Here is a 17,247-nt window from a genome sequence, read left to right on the forward strand (position 1 = left end):
TTGTAATGCATCTTTTTTGAGATGGGGTGATCAGAACTGCACATATTATTCAAGGTGTGGGTGTATCATGGATATTTTATATAGCGGCATTATGATATTTACTCCCTTATTATCTGTCCCTTGACTAATGGTTCATAACACGGTTAGCTTTTTTTGACTGCCACTGCACACTGAGCAGATTTTTCCAGAGAACTAGCCACAATGACTCCAAGAACTCTAAGTGGTAACAGCTAATTTAGATCCCATTATTTTGTACGTGTAGTTGGAATTATGTATTACTTTCAATTTATCAACATTGTATTTCATCTGCCACTCTGTTCTGTGAGTTCTGTCAGTTCTGTGAGATCCCTTCTGTAACTCTCTGCAGTCTGCTTTGGATTCAACTACCTAGAGTAATTTTGTATTGTCTGAAAATTTTGCCACCTCACCACTTCTCCCCTTTTCCAGATCTTTTATGAATATGATGAATAGCACCAGTCCCAGTACAGATCCCTGTAGGACACCGCTATTTACCTTTCTCCTTTCTGTAAACTGACCATTTTATTTCTACCCTTTCCCCCCCCTTTTTTAACCACTTATTAATCCATGAGAATACCTTCCCTCTTATTTCCATGACTGCTTACTTTGCTAAGAGCCTTTGGTGAAAGACCTTATCAAAGGCTTCCTAAAAGTCCAGGTACATTATATCCATTGGATCACCACTGTCCATATGTTTGTTGACCCTCTCAAAGAATTCTAATAAATTGGTGAGGCATGATTTCCCTTTACAAAAGCAATGTTGACTCTTCCCCAAAAAAGCGTTCATCTATGTGTCTGATAATTCTGTTCTTTACTATAGTTTCAACCAATTTGCCTGGTATGGAAGTTAGACTTACTGGCCAGTAATTGCCAGGATCGCCCCTGCAGCCTTTTTAAAAAATTGGTGTCACATTAGCAATCCTCTAGTCATCTGGTACAGAAGCTGATTTAAATTATAGGCTACATACCACACTTAGTAGTTGTGCAATTTCATATTTGAGTTCCTTCAGAACCTTGAATGAATACTATCTGGTCCTGGTGACTTACTACAGTTTAATTTATCAATTTGTTCCAAAACCTCTTCTACTGACACCTCAATCTGGGACAGTTCCTCAGATCTGTTAACTAAAAAGAATGGCTAAGGTGTGGGAATCTAACTCACATCCTCTGCAGCGAAGATCAATGCAAAGAATTCTTTTAGCTTCTCCACAATGGCCTTATCTTCCTTGAGTGCTCCTTTAGCACCTCAATCTCCAGTGGCCCTACTGATTGTTTGGCAGGCTTTCTGCTTCTGATATAGTTTAAAAATATGTGCTGTTAGTTTTCGAGCCTTTGGCTAATTGTTCTTCTAATTCTTTTTTGGCCTTCCTAATTATACTTTTATACTTTACTTGCCGGAGGTTATGCTCCTTTCTGTTTTCCTTAATAGTATTTAACTTCCAATTTTTAAAGGATGCTTTTTTGCCGCTAACTGCTTTTTTTACTTTGTTGTTGAGCATGTTGGCACTTTTTTTGGTCCTTTTACTATGTTTTTTTAATTTGGGATATGCATTTCATTTGAGCCTTTATTATGGTGTTTTTAAGACGTTTCCATGAAGCTTGCAGGCATTTCACTTTTGTAATTATACCTTTTAATTAGCTTCCTCTTTTTTGTGTAGTCCCCTTTTTTATAATTTGGTCTTTCAAAGGCAGATTTGAATTTATTCAGAAGGGCTTCACTGGTTTATCACTACACACAGAGAATTTAACAGAGTTTAAGGCCAGAAGGTACCATTAGATTATCTAGTATCACCTCCTATATATCACCAGACATTGTCACCCAGACTCCCCTACATTAAGCCCAGAGACTTTACTTAGATAAAAACAGTTTAGTCCTCAAGAGAATAAGCTGTGTGCCAAGGTGCCACCAATGGCCAAGGCCCCTGCAATTACTGGGAATTGATCAGGGGAAATATGCCCAAATGATTTCAACAGTTAACTAGGCTCCATGAAGCAGAAGAAAGCAAAAAACTGCAAGGTCCGAGCCAGTCTAACCCAGGGGAATATTCCTTGCTGACCCCAAATCTGATGAGCAGTTTGACCCTCAGCACGCGAGCAAGACCCACCAGCTAACCGTCCTAGAAAGAGGATTCTCTGGACCACCTCAAAGGATTCTCCGATCCACTCTTTCTCGTGTCCTGTCTGCAGCTGTAGCCAATCTGATGCTTCAGAGGAAGGTGAAAAAACAACAATAAAAAATAAGATACACGTAAGAAGTCCACATGGCTCATGGATAACATTCAGTTCTCATAGGTGGCTCAAAATATTAATTTCTACTTTTTGTACATTATTTCAAATTCTATTCCCCACTCCATTTCTTTCTGTGACTGAAACCATCATCCTAATGGAAATGCATCAGTATTAGCAAAACCATATACCCTACTTGCCTCCTTTACAGCTCATCAGACCTATCACATGATTTACCATATTATTGTGTCAAAACACAATCCAGCTCATTTTTGCATTTTTTTTTCCAAGTGGCCCTTATTTTTGACTAGCATTGCACACTTCCTTTTGCAGTTTGTAAAACATTTCCAACAACAAACCAGACTCAGGTACTCTAAGGTGACAGATGCTATAAGTGTTAGTAAATTTCTTCTCTTAAAAATAATTACAAAAGTTTAGGTAAAATTATGGACTGTGTGCGTGGTGTGTGAGAGTGCCTTGTAGTCTGGTAAACGAGCAATTAATTATCAAACACAAACTACTTTTTCCCTGGTTCTCAGGCTCTCAGAAACTGAAGAAGTGTTCCACATCATTCTCTTGTTATCCCTCCTCCCAACTCAGGAGCTGCATTGGTTAATTTCATCAAGCACTACTTTCACTGATGCCCAGTTAGAAGCTGAGTCAAAGTAGGTTTGAACTGGGAAAACATTTAGGGGTCACAGGACTTGTGAGGGTATAGTTTCTTTTTTCTTAATTAACCCTATGTTGCTCAAGAGTCTACTTCAAGAGTGAAACAAGTCTCGTGTCAACGATCCTCCTTAGCTGACCACTCTACAGGAGCATTCAGCTCTCTCTGGTGGATCATTTAGTCCTAAAGATCCAGGTTACTGTCTTGTCAGTAAAAGACAAGACTTCATTTAAGTGACTGTGGACCACTTCCTTCTAAGATGCTGGTAAATTGAGAATCATCATCAACTACAGACAGCTGAGAGACAGTATAGTTCTAAGCTTTTATTTTGTGTACTTAAGGCCATGTCTACACTAGAAAGCTTAAAGTGGCACAGCTGTATTGATGCAGCTGTAAGATTTCTCATTTAGACCCTCTATGCTGACAGGAAGGAGCTCTCCCATCGACAATTAAACCGCCCCTAACAAACGGCAGTAGCTATAAAGGCAGGAGAAGCTCTCCTGCCAACATAACACTGTCCATACTGACACTTCTGTTGGTGTAACTTACGTTGCTCAGGGGTGTGTTTTTTCACACTTGAGTGACATAAGTTACACCAACATAAATGGTAGTGTAGCCATAGCTTAACACTCAAGTTTTTATTTGCCAGGTGACTTTTAATTGCTATTTGAATAATAACTCAGTAAGAGGACTTTGCAAAGAAAAATAACTCTTTAACCTGTAAATCAACACTCCCACATTTTTGGAGGTTACTTTAACCCCCAGCAATGGTAACAGATTGCAGTAAGCAAGAGTGAAAGTTCTTCCTGGAAAAAAATCCTCCCTCATATTACGTTTTCTAGTTTAAAAAGCCAATGTTAAGATTTCAGAAAGATTGAGTGAGCATTTGATTATGTGGGGATAAGAATGAAGTTTACATGCTAATTAATTTAGAGGTGTTATTAATGTTAACAGTTAAGAATTGCAGTCACCTTTACTAAAATAATCTGAGGTGGTTAAATCAAGTCCAGTGACAATGAGCCACTTTACAGATAGCAAGGTATTAAAAATACTGGGGAACTGTTTAAAGTAAGTTTTATATATCAAATGTATTAATTCTATGCAAAAAATAAAGACACCCTCATGGGTTAATAATATTGAATAAGGGACTTACAAATAGTTCTGTTGTATAATAACTGTGTTTTATTTAGAATAAAATACCAAGAAACTTTAGAAATAAAGAATTGTTCATGGTATCAAGAAGCATTAACTATCCTTTTTCTAAAATGCAATTGTTTCCTTAAGTGAACAGTTATTCCTAGCTGTCATAATTATATCAGATTTGCTAAGAGTTATTTTTGTAACCTTAAAAAGGATAGTATATAATCCAAAACTCAAGAGTAAAAGGGTTGGGAGTAAAGGAAATCAGTATCTTAAAGATATAAAAGTTCATACTTCACAAGTCTCCTGATAATTAGCCTCCAAAAACTTTGTAAGATTGTTAATTATCCTATAAAATTACTTGCTGCTTGAATTGTCAATCAGTTTTATTACCTAGACTACTGTTACAGTTAAATCAAAAAGATGGCCCCTGCAACAGCATCCCTGACACCATGTTAGGACCTAGATTCAGTATGGATTCAGAAGGAAAAGAATTATCCACTGAATGACTAATATTATTCATCAAGCGTTCCTTGAAGGTCTTTCATCCAAGCCTAAACCTGCTTAGTTTGCAAGATCAGAGATATAACCGCAACTGTAAGGGAAACAAGTTCAAGCAAAAACAAAAAAACAACAAATCTCCTCAACTCCAAATAAAGTAGAAAACAAACAACCCTAATCAGTAAAGTAACTCAGATTTGGATTCTGAGGTGAGAGATTCCAGTTCACACAAATACACATTTTATGAACCTGTCAATCAAAATGCAGCTCTCAGATTGGTCTGAATCTGGAGAAACAATGAACAGCAGTTAAAGTACTTTGGATTTACATCAGTGTAACAGAGCTGAATTTGAGAACAGTGTTATTCATCATGGATACTTTGTACAGAAAGTAAGTACTGAATAGCTGATTACAAAGAAAAGGCAACAGCTACATGAACTACAAAGCAGTGCCAAAGTCTGGCAGCACAATTAGGTCAGCACTCAGTATCAGTGAGTAGGTAAGAGATTTTAAGGTCCTAAAACAATAACGAAAGAGAATGGAGCTACTGTTCTGAACAGCCACACTCTGAATATAAACAGGCATTTAGTGAAATATTGTGAAGCATTTAAGGAAACAATGCTTGCCACTGGGTTATGTATAGTGCACTTAAAGCTTTATCAGACAAATTCAAACAAATAAGTACCAACAGAACTAGTAGAAAGTAGGGACTTTTGGGGAGAATGAAGAACGTGAATTAAGACAGTCTCTCTTAGTGCACATTACCAAATATCTAATGAAATGTTAGATGTAAATTACATATATTTATATTGGAGGTAGTGAAGGTAGCTATAAAATCAATTCAATAGATTAAGCCAATGGACCAGAATAAAGACTTCCATCTAAATATTTATTTCTTTAACAGATTGTCTTTCCTTGACTGTAGATATCTCACAGCCCTTATCAAAGTAGGCCAGATCTGTTTCATTTCCCTAAGGTTAAGCTGATGAACAGTACATGGAATATTCGTCAGCTGAGGAATGGTCATCATCCAATTGCAAAAACAGTGCAAGCAATTTCTCTTCTGCCCTATTTTCTTTGGGGGGAGGGATGTGGTATAGTGTATTCTAGAAATGACTTCTATTCCCATATTCATATGCCAGAACCTTTAATTCCCACCTATACTGAACCCAAACAAACAAACAAACAAACAAACGTAATTGTGCGTGGCTGCTCTTAACTTATTTTAGGAAAAGGAAGGAATAAGCATAAGGAAGTTTTCAAAGAAATGATATTACAGGAGTTCTCTAGATACAGAAAGCGTGTTCAGCCACTTTTCATTTGTTTAGCAGCTCAGTGAGCAAAACTGAGTCTGAGTCCAGTGTGAGCTACATCCAGCTATCCTCAACTGGAAGGACAGGTTAGCCTGCTGTGGTGTCTTTAAAGTAGTAGACTAAAAGGAAAAATCAACACCAAACCAACATCGCACATCAACAGTTTTCTAGTGCGTCTAATAAATAACGCAATTCATTATTTTCTTTTAGAAAGGTTTCTCTTGACTTTTCAACTTGTATCCAAGAGCTTCAATTAAAAAGTAGTATAAGAAAAAGAGTTCTATTCTTTTAAAGCTCTATGCAAATTTGATGCATATTAGTGGCAAAGAAATCTGTAAACAAAACTGACCACAGCTACGTCTAAATATGGACAGGGACTTTGAAAGATACTCTCTGCAAAAGCATCTGAGCTTTGACCCCCAGGTCACTGAACAGGGACTGAATCCTAATACCAAACTGTGTCATAGCGATGTGGTTTTTGATTTATAAATAGTAGGCATCTTTATATCAACTCCTCCTACCAACCACCAATTTTTATATTAACTTGAAAATAAATTAAATTAATTGCTTTTGTCAAATATTACTTTGCAGTGAAATGGAATACTCTGGATATTCTCAGATACTATCAGGGTGTGGTCCTCAAGTTCTCACATAGGCTGTTTATTGCTTACAGGTTTTTTCTCTGATGCACACTGCGGTAGCATTTTGAGAATCTGGCAAACCTTAATGAATTTATCTTCAACAGCTCTATGAGGCAGAGAAGTATTATTTCCATTTCACAGACAATGAAACAGAGGCACAAAAGGGATAAGTGACATAAGTCACACATGAAGCCAGTGTCAATGATGCAGTATCTCCATGTTTAATGTTCTATTTTTTTTTTTAAAGCTAAAAAATAAATTTAGCATTAATTTAGTCTAGGCCAATCCACATGGTATTTGCTACTACATATTCAGCAGGTTTGCCTACTAACTTCAAAATTACTATCTGCTTAATTTACATACATTTCCCCTTATAGCTTCTGAACTAAATGCATCACTCTGTGACCTAAGCTAACAACAATGCAATATTTTATGTCCAGTTACTCTTCTAAATATCCACATTGATATGAAGGTGAACATGAAAATAAAGCCCAAATCTATACTTACTGTCAGTTCTGTTACATGGTTTACAGTCTTTTTTAAAAAGAAAAACTTAATTATCTTGCTACTAGCTATATATTGCTAGTGTACAATTGTGTTTGATCCACGGATTGTATTTTTACATACACAGTGCTTTTGGTTAATCCAACCCACACAGCGAACATACAAATGTCTTCTGAACTACAACAGTGTAAATATGAATACCTTGAATTCAGTTAAAATACACCAACTGTATACGTTTTGTCCTTATGCTTCATTATTGCTCAGCTTCAATTTCAAGTCAGATCCTATCATTACACTAGTTACAAAGTACACAACTTTTATTTTTATTACAGCTAATAAATGTTGATATCAGCTTCTCAACCATCAAGAAAACAAATAATAGATGTCAGTCTTTTATCCTGTGATTTTTTTTTTCCACTGAAATCCAACACTTTTAAAGGAAAAAAATTGAAAACTTCTCCCCAAAGGAAAGTGAAAAGCAGGAAAAGGTTCATAAAGGGTTTTTTAAAATGCTCAAAAATTAAAACAACATTATCTCTAAATTAAGATTAGTGAAACTAAAAACAAAATAGCTAAAGTAATGTCCATTCACTCATTTCAATATGTTGGGGTTTGTTTTTTTTAGGAAAAAGCATTACAGCTGTCAGGTGAAAGAGTATTCAGCTGATTGTTTTACCTTAGAATTGCATGACCAGAATACAGCAATTTTATTTTCTATTTTGTGTTAATTTTTTCTTTCACTTTTACTCACAAGTGGTAAAACATTAATTTGATATAGAAAAAAACAATTAAGATATGTGTACCTTTAGCCCAGCATATTGGGAATGGACTACAGCCGCTTTTCTCCATATAGATAGCACCTGCTTGTTTCCGGGCCTGTTGGCCTGCCAATTCCAACAACAACATACACACAATCGTATAGAGATCAAGCCAGGCTTCAGCATACAATGTCCCAGTTCAGTGCTCCAATAGTATTTGTTCCTGCAGGGGGGCTGGGAAGCCAGCCACTTGAACGTATTCAATCCACAAGCAAGGAGAAAACTATTAACCTCGCCTACATTTGGTCTCCTCTCATCTAGTTTGCAGCAAAGGTAGAAACAAAATACCGTAGTATTCCTTTGGTAATATATTCCAGCAGCATGAAGAATGCCTTTCAGTTACAGAGTCGTCTCATACATCAACAATTTAAAGCACAGTCCATCCTTTTCCAGGGTGAGCTACTGAACAGAATGCTACCAGCCAGTAATGTGACTCTGTGTGTGTGTGTGTGTCTGTATTCCCACATTCATTCAGGAGGGGAGGGAGTGAAGGAGGGGCAGGAGGGAAGGCGATTAGCAAGCACCTTATTAATATGCTAATCTCACCCTTCTGTTCAATTCACACAGCAGACAGCTGTTTACAAAACTGACAGCAGATTCTAAAATTGACTAAGCTGCAAATCAAGCCTGACCCAGGTCATGTCTGTAGATGTGCTCCCCAAGCCACTTTTGTTTTAAATTCATGCCTCTGGTATTTTACCAACTTATACTGACATTTGATTTTCAATAACTTCCCTAATAAGATTAAAACAATGAAAAACTGAACAACGAATAACCTGAAAATGTAACGAGAGCGTATCCTGAAGTATCCAGCAGAACTCAAACATTTTAGTAAAAATAAAAAAGCCTACACACTTGGTTTTTTCCATCAGATTTAGTGACTATTTCACAATAAATTTAGCTTCATAAAACATACAGCAAGAGCTGATGAAATTTCCCTAAACTTCAGTGAGAGCAGGATTGAGCTGTCGATCAGGAACCTAACTTAACGGCATTTTTTATAATTAAACTAGAGGAGAAACAATGATAGCCCAAAACACCGGTGAAAGGGGAGCTAATACTAAGGGAACAGGACACCACCATGTCCACTATAATCAGTACCATAGCTAGTTCCACTCTAAATATATGACCACTACTATATTTTCTTATAGCTGAGAGAAGGCAAAGGTCATCACATATACTTATCTGCACATATCACACTTCATTATAAAAGGTTACTAAAGATAGACTTGATTTCCTTTCAATGTCTGGGCACCAGGAATAAAAATGATATTTAACATTATGTTTAACATATTTATGCACATGCGATATGCCATGCAGTATTAACTTCTGCTGAAACACTTCATGTTATGTACTGAAATGAAACATGTTTATCATCTGTGGTGTGGAACCTTTTTTCTATAACAAGGTGTGTGCACTATTGTGGGGGTAAAGAGAGAGTACGTGTATAGCATGTATGTAAACAAACAAAAATTACAAAACGCTGACCTTTTCTCTTTTAGTGGAAGGTTCCATAGTACACATTATAAACATGCGTTTCATTAGAGAACATAACATGAACAAGTGATTCAACGTAAATAAACATTATAAACTCCCAGGCAAAATACACCACTCCTATCATTAAGCTATGGATTTGTGAATATTAGCCATCTCTACCATCCAATCCTCAATACAGAGACAAGGTGAGTGAGGTAATACCTTTTATTGGACCAATTTCTGGTGAGAGACAAGCTCTGTGTTAGCTCAAACGCTTGTCTTGCTCACCAACAAAAGTTGGTCCAATAAATGGTATTACCTCACCCATCTTGTCTCTGGGACCAGCATCGCTACAACAAAACTGCATATAATCCTCAATAGCAAGACAAAGCTTAAATAACTAAGACTGATACCAGAAAAGATTTAGTTTAAAAGTTAACACAAACTCCAGCTTGACTCATTTGCCTCAGTGTAACAGCACACACAATAATCTCCATCACATATTTAATTATACGTATGTGCTTTCATATTACATCACCACCATCTTGGTTTCTCAATGCAGTTTGATGCAGACAACTAGAAGGGTGCATTTAGAATCTCTGGGTAACAAATACTGTTGTTCCCTTCCAAAAGTACTAATTTTTTTTTGTTTATTTTAAACTTAAAAGTTATTCACTGCAAAAACAGAGATTAAAGCATAACCAAGTCAAAGATGTTCTGCATCAGAGCCCAGGACAAAGCTCATTCTGGGGCTGAAGAGCCAAAGAGACTTAGGGATATACAGCGGTGACTCCTTCTCCAAGTTTTTGAAGCTATACAATATGCAGAACAACCAAATCCTGTCAACTCTGGGTTCATGTATGTTTACCTTCAAGGATATAACAGCACAAGCAATAGTACAGGTAATAGTTCTTGTTCATTTCAGCCATACACCTGGTACAAGGTAATTATTGTTACTGTTGTTTGTTCAGGGGTGACAATGTGTTTATTTTTGTGCAATAGACAAAGTTAAGAGGCAGAAGGACTGTCTTGTGATTAATACTCTGGCCAGGTGCTCAAGAAAGTGGATTTTAATATCCAGTTCTGCTACCGACTTCCTTTATGACCACGAGCAAGTCAGTGTCTCTTTTTACCTCAGTTCCCCACCTGTATGTAAATTAGGGATAATATTTTCTCTCTCCCACTCTTTGCCTGTTTGTCTATTCAGAGTGTAAATTCCCCAAGACAGGAACTATCTTACTATGTATATGTGCAGCCTCAAGCAAAACAGAGCTGTGACCTTGGTTAGGTCCTCTAGATGCTACTGGAATACAAATAAATAATATGTCCTCTGCCCTGAAGGTTTATTGTCCAAAAGAAAGACACAGATAGAAGACAGCACTTAACAGGATGTTTCTAGTAAATCCAAGAGGTAAGATTGGTTTGGGATGTGGTTTTTTTTAAATTAATTCTTATTTTAAAAAATAAATACTCCTATTTGGGTGAGTTTGCAGGAGAAATGGATTATCAAGAAGGATCTGAAAGAAGAGGAGATTCAAAGAGCTTGGCTTGTTTAGCCTAACCAAAATAAGGCTGAGGGGAGATATGATTGCTCTCTATAAATACAACAGAGGGATAAATACCAGGGAGGGAGAAGAATTATTTAAGTTCAGCCCCAATGTGGACACAAGAACTAATGGATATAAACTGGCCATCAGGAAGTTTAGACTTGAAATTAGATGCAGGTTTCTAACCATCAGAGGAATGACGTTCTGGAATAGCCTTCCAAGGAGAGCAGTGGGGGCAAAAATCTAGCTGGCTTCAAAACTGAGCTTGATAAATTTATGGAGGGGATGGTATGATGGGACAGCCCAGTTTTGCAACTGACTGATCTTTGACTACTGGTGGTAGATATGCCCAATGGCCTGTGATGGGATGTTAAATGGGGTGGGTTTCTGAGTTACTACAGAGAATTCTTTCTTGGGTGTCTGGCTGGTGAGTGATGACCACATGCTCAGGGTTTAACTGATCACCATATTTGGGGTCGGGAAGGAATTTCCCCCAGGGCAGATTGGCAAGGCTCTGGGGGTTTTTCACCTTCCTCAGTAGCATGGGGCACGGCTCACTTGCTGGTGGAGTCTCTGTACCTTAAAGTCTTTAAACCATGATTTGAGGACTTCAGTAACTCAGTCATAGATTACAGGTTTATTACAGGAGTGGGTGCGTGAGGTTCTGTGGCCTGCATTGTGCAGGAGGTCAGACTAGATGATCACATTGATCCCTTCTGACCTTAGAGTCTATGAGTCCAAGTCTATAAGAGAATGCGCTGACTCGCTTTTTTTTTTTTTTAACTTATATGGATGACACTACATTTCTTTATTAACATTCTGAATAAATGGATTTCAGGGGTTCTGACTACCCTCTTCCCATGACTTTTTTCCTGTTATAATCACATTACAGTATGGGGAAACTTGAGAATTAATGCTTTACAAACCAGTAATACAATTTTTAATATGTACTCAATCGTTTTATAAATATTTATTTTCAACATATTTTTTAAATCTGTAAATAGTTATTTACAAAATAGACCAAATGGTCCTACAGTATCAGGATTTAAACTAACAAAACCTATTTGTGTATTTTCATTTGCCTTTGAAACAAAAACATTACATTACAACTCAAAAGAAGCCAGAGCAGCCTTCTACCTTAAAAATGAGATCATTGTTTTTTCAGTATAGACCTGAATCAAGTGGGTGACCCAGACAACTTTTTGAATACCTTAGAGGCAGCGAAAGCCAGAAGAGAAAAGGCAATAGCTACATGGCCACACACATCCCACCACACACACAACTTTTCAGTACTAGTAACTTTACCTGAAGCTGTTGACCAGTGACACAGCAACAGGCAACATTCATGTGTTTGCGTAGGCTCTCCATATTCACATTTGAGATCATTCCTCAGATTCCAGTTGGCCATACTGGCCAGATTTAGGGCAGGTGACCCAGGCAGCTGCCTGGGGTGCCAGGCTTGGGCGATGCCAGGCTTGAGGTGCTGTTTTTTATATTAGCAACAAAAGGGAAAATAGAATGTTTGAAGTAAAATGTTTCAGGTATTACGTATGTGGCTTCATTTTTCACTAACCTCCTGGAATGTTCCGGACCTTTGTAGAATCTTATCGAACTTTCCAGACTTTGAGAGCTACATTTTCCTGAAACCTCCTAGAATGTCAGCCATGTTCCCAGTCTGTGGACAACTCTATTGGAAAAAGCCTAATAGAACTGTTCATGAACATTTTGAATGAATAAAATAAAGCTTCAGGACTGCCATGGCAAAGGGTATAACAACAGTGCAAACATGAAGGGGAAGAAACAGTGGCATCCAGGCAAAGATCCGTGCACTGAATCCAAGAGCTTTCTTAATGCCTTCTGGCTGCCATTCCCTCAACCTGGTTGTGTCAGATGCAGCATCATCTGCTTTAGATTCAGTATGTCTCTTCAGAGTACTGCAAAGGATATATGTCTTGTTTTCAGCATCAACAATCAAGTGGAAGACCCTCACGGACAATGTTACAAATCTGACCACGAAGCCGCTAAGTGACACTCGTTGGGAGAGCCTCATTGACAGAATAAGGCCAGAGTGACTGGGTACGACACCCTGAAGGAACTGGCACAGTCAAGTAAAGCAGAGCCCAAGATCTGACATGAGGCACAAAGTCTGGCAAACCAGATCACTGACTTCAAATTTCTGTCTCAACTATGGTTTGGCATGATATCCCATTACAAGTAAATGTTGTAAGCAAGGCGTTACAAATTCAGTCAATGAACATTGCAACCACAGTTAATTTTATGAGAAGCTGCCTTGATTTTGTTGTGGCCTACAGAGACAACGGATTTAAAGATGCCATCACTGCTGCCAAAAAAATGGAGGAAAACTTAGGAGTTGAGCCTTATATTGAGCCTTGAACCTTGTATTCATCGGAAAAAGAAACAGTTCGGTTACGAGGGCAGAGATGAGGTGATGGGAAGCTTGAAAGAAAAATTCAAGAGAGAGTTTTGCTCACTTGTTGACACTGCTCGAGTGTCCATCAAAAAAAGGGTCAGACAAATGAAGCACCAAGAAAAGGGCTATTTGTATGATCTTAATAAGCTGCCAGCGGGCAGAAGAACACTTTTGAACAATTGTATGGACCTTCACCGGCCTCTGACACATGGGGAATGTTCGGACGTCAATGATAAAGACCTCTATGTCAAATTGGACAAAATCAGTAACATTTTGCCAACACAGGAAGCACTCTCCTCTCCAATTTCCCAAATTCATCCATGATGCAGAGCTGAAGGACACTTCTCCTAATGTGTGGATAGCTTTGAGTATTCTGCTCATGCTGCTGGTCACAGTCATGAGTGGTGAGTGCAGCTTTTCGAAGCTCAGACTCATTAAAACTGTCATCGATCGTTGTCGATCGAAGATGATTGACATCACTTGCTATTTATTACTTGAAAATGCCATTGGCCAGTCTTTGGATGTCTTTGACGCTAGGCTTCAGTTAACATTCTATGGCGGTCATCTACTGTAATGTTATTTAATACTGGTACATGCAGTGTTGGTGCACAGTTCAATTTCTTGATGTTAGTATGTTTCAATTATTCTTAAAATTAAAAAGTTTCTATAAGCTTAGAGGAAATGAATTTTTGTATTTGCTTATATATTGCATGAATAAAGACAAATTTACAGATCCTAGAGTGCAAATTAATCATCTTATACAACAAGAATAAATCATGCATGCATTTCATGCCTCAAAGTAGTGAAATGGGGTACAAATGCAATAAAAATAAGGTGTTCAAAAATTTAACAAATGGGGATGGGGGGGCGCAAAGATGCTCCTCGCCTGGGTGTCATTTGGTCTAGGACCGGCCCTGGTTGTATTGTCACCAATCTTTGCCAACTTAGCCCTTGTTCGAGTCAGAGTACATCAGTATTTTCATTTAAGGTCAGTGCCTAAAGGGAATTATTCTCAAGGAACCATGTTCTCCCAGATCATACACATTTCCTATCATGTTCTCTGTAGGCTTCCACAGTGGTATTTTGAGGTATGGAATTTTCAGAGGCAAAGCTCTTTCTGGACCTCTGCAGATTAAGTATGTAAAATGTATCCATGCAGTGGATGACTTGGATCATGCACCTGTTTTTTGTATCTCCTTTTTACTGAAGGCATCCCACCTACAAATGTTCATGAAATCCCCTTAGAACAGTATAGTAACACTATGAGAGTTAGTTTCAAAGTTCCTGTGACGATCCTACAGGACTGAGTTTAGTATCAATTTTGTGAACGTGGGCTAAGCATGACCATACTCAACTGAAGGGTACTATGTCCTACTAACACAAGTAGCGTATGACTGGTTGCTCAGAGTATTTTAAGGTGAGTTCCCCATTTTATGCTAGCCTACTACCAAAGTACACAATTTTTGGAGTTCATTTTCTTTTTCAGCTCTTTGAATGTCACAATTCAGTCTAATGTAACTCCTAGGTACCCTGGATGTTCATAGTAGAACTGTACCATCCTACGATATTTGGAGCTTTTGCTTGGCCAGATGGTGTTTCAGGTGGAAGTCGCACGAGTCTTGCTAGGGGGTTAGCATTCAGGAAGCATGTGCAATAGTACTTTGCAAGTATAGTCAGTGAACCAATTAGAATGTGCTCATTGCCCTCAAATCTTTCTGATGGGGTAGCGAGGCAAGAATCATCTGCATAAATGAATCTTCACACATCAGGGAATTCTGGTTGGTCATTCATGTAGACATTAAACAGCAAGTGATAGCACCAAACCTTTGGTGATAGCACCAAACCTTAGAGCAGTCCATTCTGTTGACTATGCCATCAACTTTTCTGCTCATATAAGTCGAGAAAGAACCTATCAAGTCTCAAAGCAGGGAGGAGATGACCTGGTCCATCTTAGTATTTCTCAAAATTCTTGTCAATTTCAGTAGAAGTCATGATCATTCATAGTGTCATAACCAGTCAAGAAATCAACAAACACCCCCCTCTAATTTTACCAGGTTTTGAAGCCATCTTCAATGCCCTGAGTTAGGTTTAAAACTTGGCCACAGCAAAAAACGTCCTGGAAGGAAATCAGCTTGGTCATCAATAAGCTACCCTTCCACTATTGGTGGTATTCTACTTATAATCATCTGCTCACATAGACTTTAGGTTGAGCAGAATAAGGATATTAGGTGATAACTATTTTCAGAGTTAGTGTCTAGGCGGTCTCAGTAGGGCAACCACTTTGGCCTCTCTCCACAGCCTGAGAATTCTATTGTCTACATGAAGGAACTAAAGAAGTCAAACAGCCATGCCTGTGGTCTCATTCAGAAGTGTAGTAATAGTTCATTACATATACCATCGAATCCAGCCGCCTTTCCACATTTCAAGGATTTCATAACTAGTGTCAGCTCCTCAGTTTTGAGATGCTCACTGTGGATTATGCAGTCTCTGAGGACGGAGTGAAGTTCCTCCTTGATTTGTTTCATTCTGTCCTTCACTTTGTGGGCTGGTTTATATTTAGGATGAGTTGGTGTGCAACTTGTTTGGAAGAGATTGTGGCAATGAGCTTTGGTTGTTGTCCATCAGGGTTCGGCTTACTATTGGTGGCCATTCTACTATTATAGCACAGGTTTGTTGTTTTAATCATCTGCCTCCAGCAGCTGTGCTGTGACATAGTTATAGTTTATTGCTCTTACTCTCAATCTCAAATTATTCTGGAGTGGGGGAGGGAAAGAGAGATAGATGATCCAAGTTCCCACAAAAGCTACTGCTAAAAAAATCTTTCTCGAAGAAGGCTCCCAGTCCAGAGGATACTCTGATGTTCATTGACACAGTGAGCAATGTGCAGTGTAGCTGTAGCTGTGTCGGTCCCAGGATATTAGAGAGGCAATATGGGTGAGCTAATACCTTTTACTGGACCAACTTCTGTCAGTGCGAGATAAAAGCTTTCGAGCCACACAGAGCTGCTCTTCAGGTCTAGGAATGGTACCCCCAGCATCACAGCAAAATAGAAGGTGGAACCAATTATTTAGCATAAGTAGTTAGCACATATTGTAAGGAAGCAGGCGGGATGGCCTCTGGAGCCTTTTTTAAAAATTGGCACTACATCAGCTGTTCTCCAGTCATTTGATACAGAAGCTGATTTAAATGATAATTTCACATTTGAGTTCCTTCAGAACTCTTGGGTGAACACCATCTGGTCCTGGTGACTTATTACAGTTTAAGTTATCAATTTGTTCCAAAACCCCCTCTAATGATGCCTCAATCTGAAACAGTTCCTCAGATCTGTCACGTAAAGAGAATGGCTCAGGTATGGGAATCTCCTTCACATCCTCAGCCAGGAAGACCAATGCAAAGAATTCATTTAGTTTCTCCGCAATGGTGAAGAAAGGAAAAGCGTCCTTGAGTGCTCCTTTAGCATCTTGATCATTCAGTGGCCCCACTAATTGTTTGGCAGGCTTCCTGCTTCTGATATACTTAAAAACTTTTTGCTGTTACTTTTTGAATCTTTGAGTAGCGGTTCTTCAAAATCTTTTTTACCTTCTTAATTATATTTTTACATGTCACTTGCCAGAGTTTATGCTCCTTTCTGTTTAACTAACGTCCTCATTTTTGTGTAGTTCCCCTTTCTGAAATTAAATGCTACTGTGGTGGGCTGCTTTGGTGTTCCCCCCCAGTCCCTACAGGGATGTTAAATTTTATTATATTATCGTCACTATTACCAAGCAGTTCAGCTATATTCACGTCTTGGACCAGATGCTGTGCTTCACTTAGGACTAAATCAAGAATTACCTCTCCTCTTGTGGGTTCCAGGACTAGCTGCTCCAAGAAGCAGTCATAGACTCATAGAAGATTAGGGTTGGAAGGGACCTCAGAAGGTCATCTAGTCCAACCCCCTGCTCAAAGCAGGACCAACCCCAACTAAA

At 38.4% G+C, this 17,247-nt stretch overlaps 1 protein-coding gene across 6 annotated transcripts in view; it reads right to left on the reverse strand.

Moving 5' to 3' along the window:
- The window catches only part of PTK2 (protein tyrosine kinase 2), a 340,248-nt gene that overhangs the window by 229,263 nt on the left and 93,738 nt on the right, over nucleotides 1-17,247 (reverse strand). Inside the window, exon 1 of one of the 6 annotated variants that reach the window (XM_067558325.1) lies at nucleotides 2,124-2,187. The exons of the other annotated variants lie outside the window; for them this stretch is intronic. The gene's annotated coding sequence lies outside the window, so the exon portion shown is untranslated. Of the gene's footprint in view, nucleotides 1-2,123; nucleotides 2,188-17,247 lie in introns of those variants that run through there. 6 annotated transcript variants of the gene reach the window in all.

Source organism: Emydura macquarii, unplaced genomic scaffold (genome assembly GCF_026122565.2).
Source record: "Emydura macquarii macquarii isolate MOO-44397 ecotype Brisbane River unplaced genomic scaffold, CSIRO-AGI_Emac_v2 contig_1947, whole genome shotgun sequence".
Classification (NCBI taxonomy): domain Eukaryota; kingdom Metazoa; phylum Chordata; order Testudines; family Chelidae; genus Emydura; species Emydura macquarii.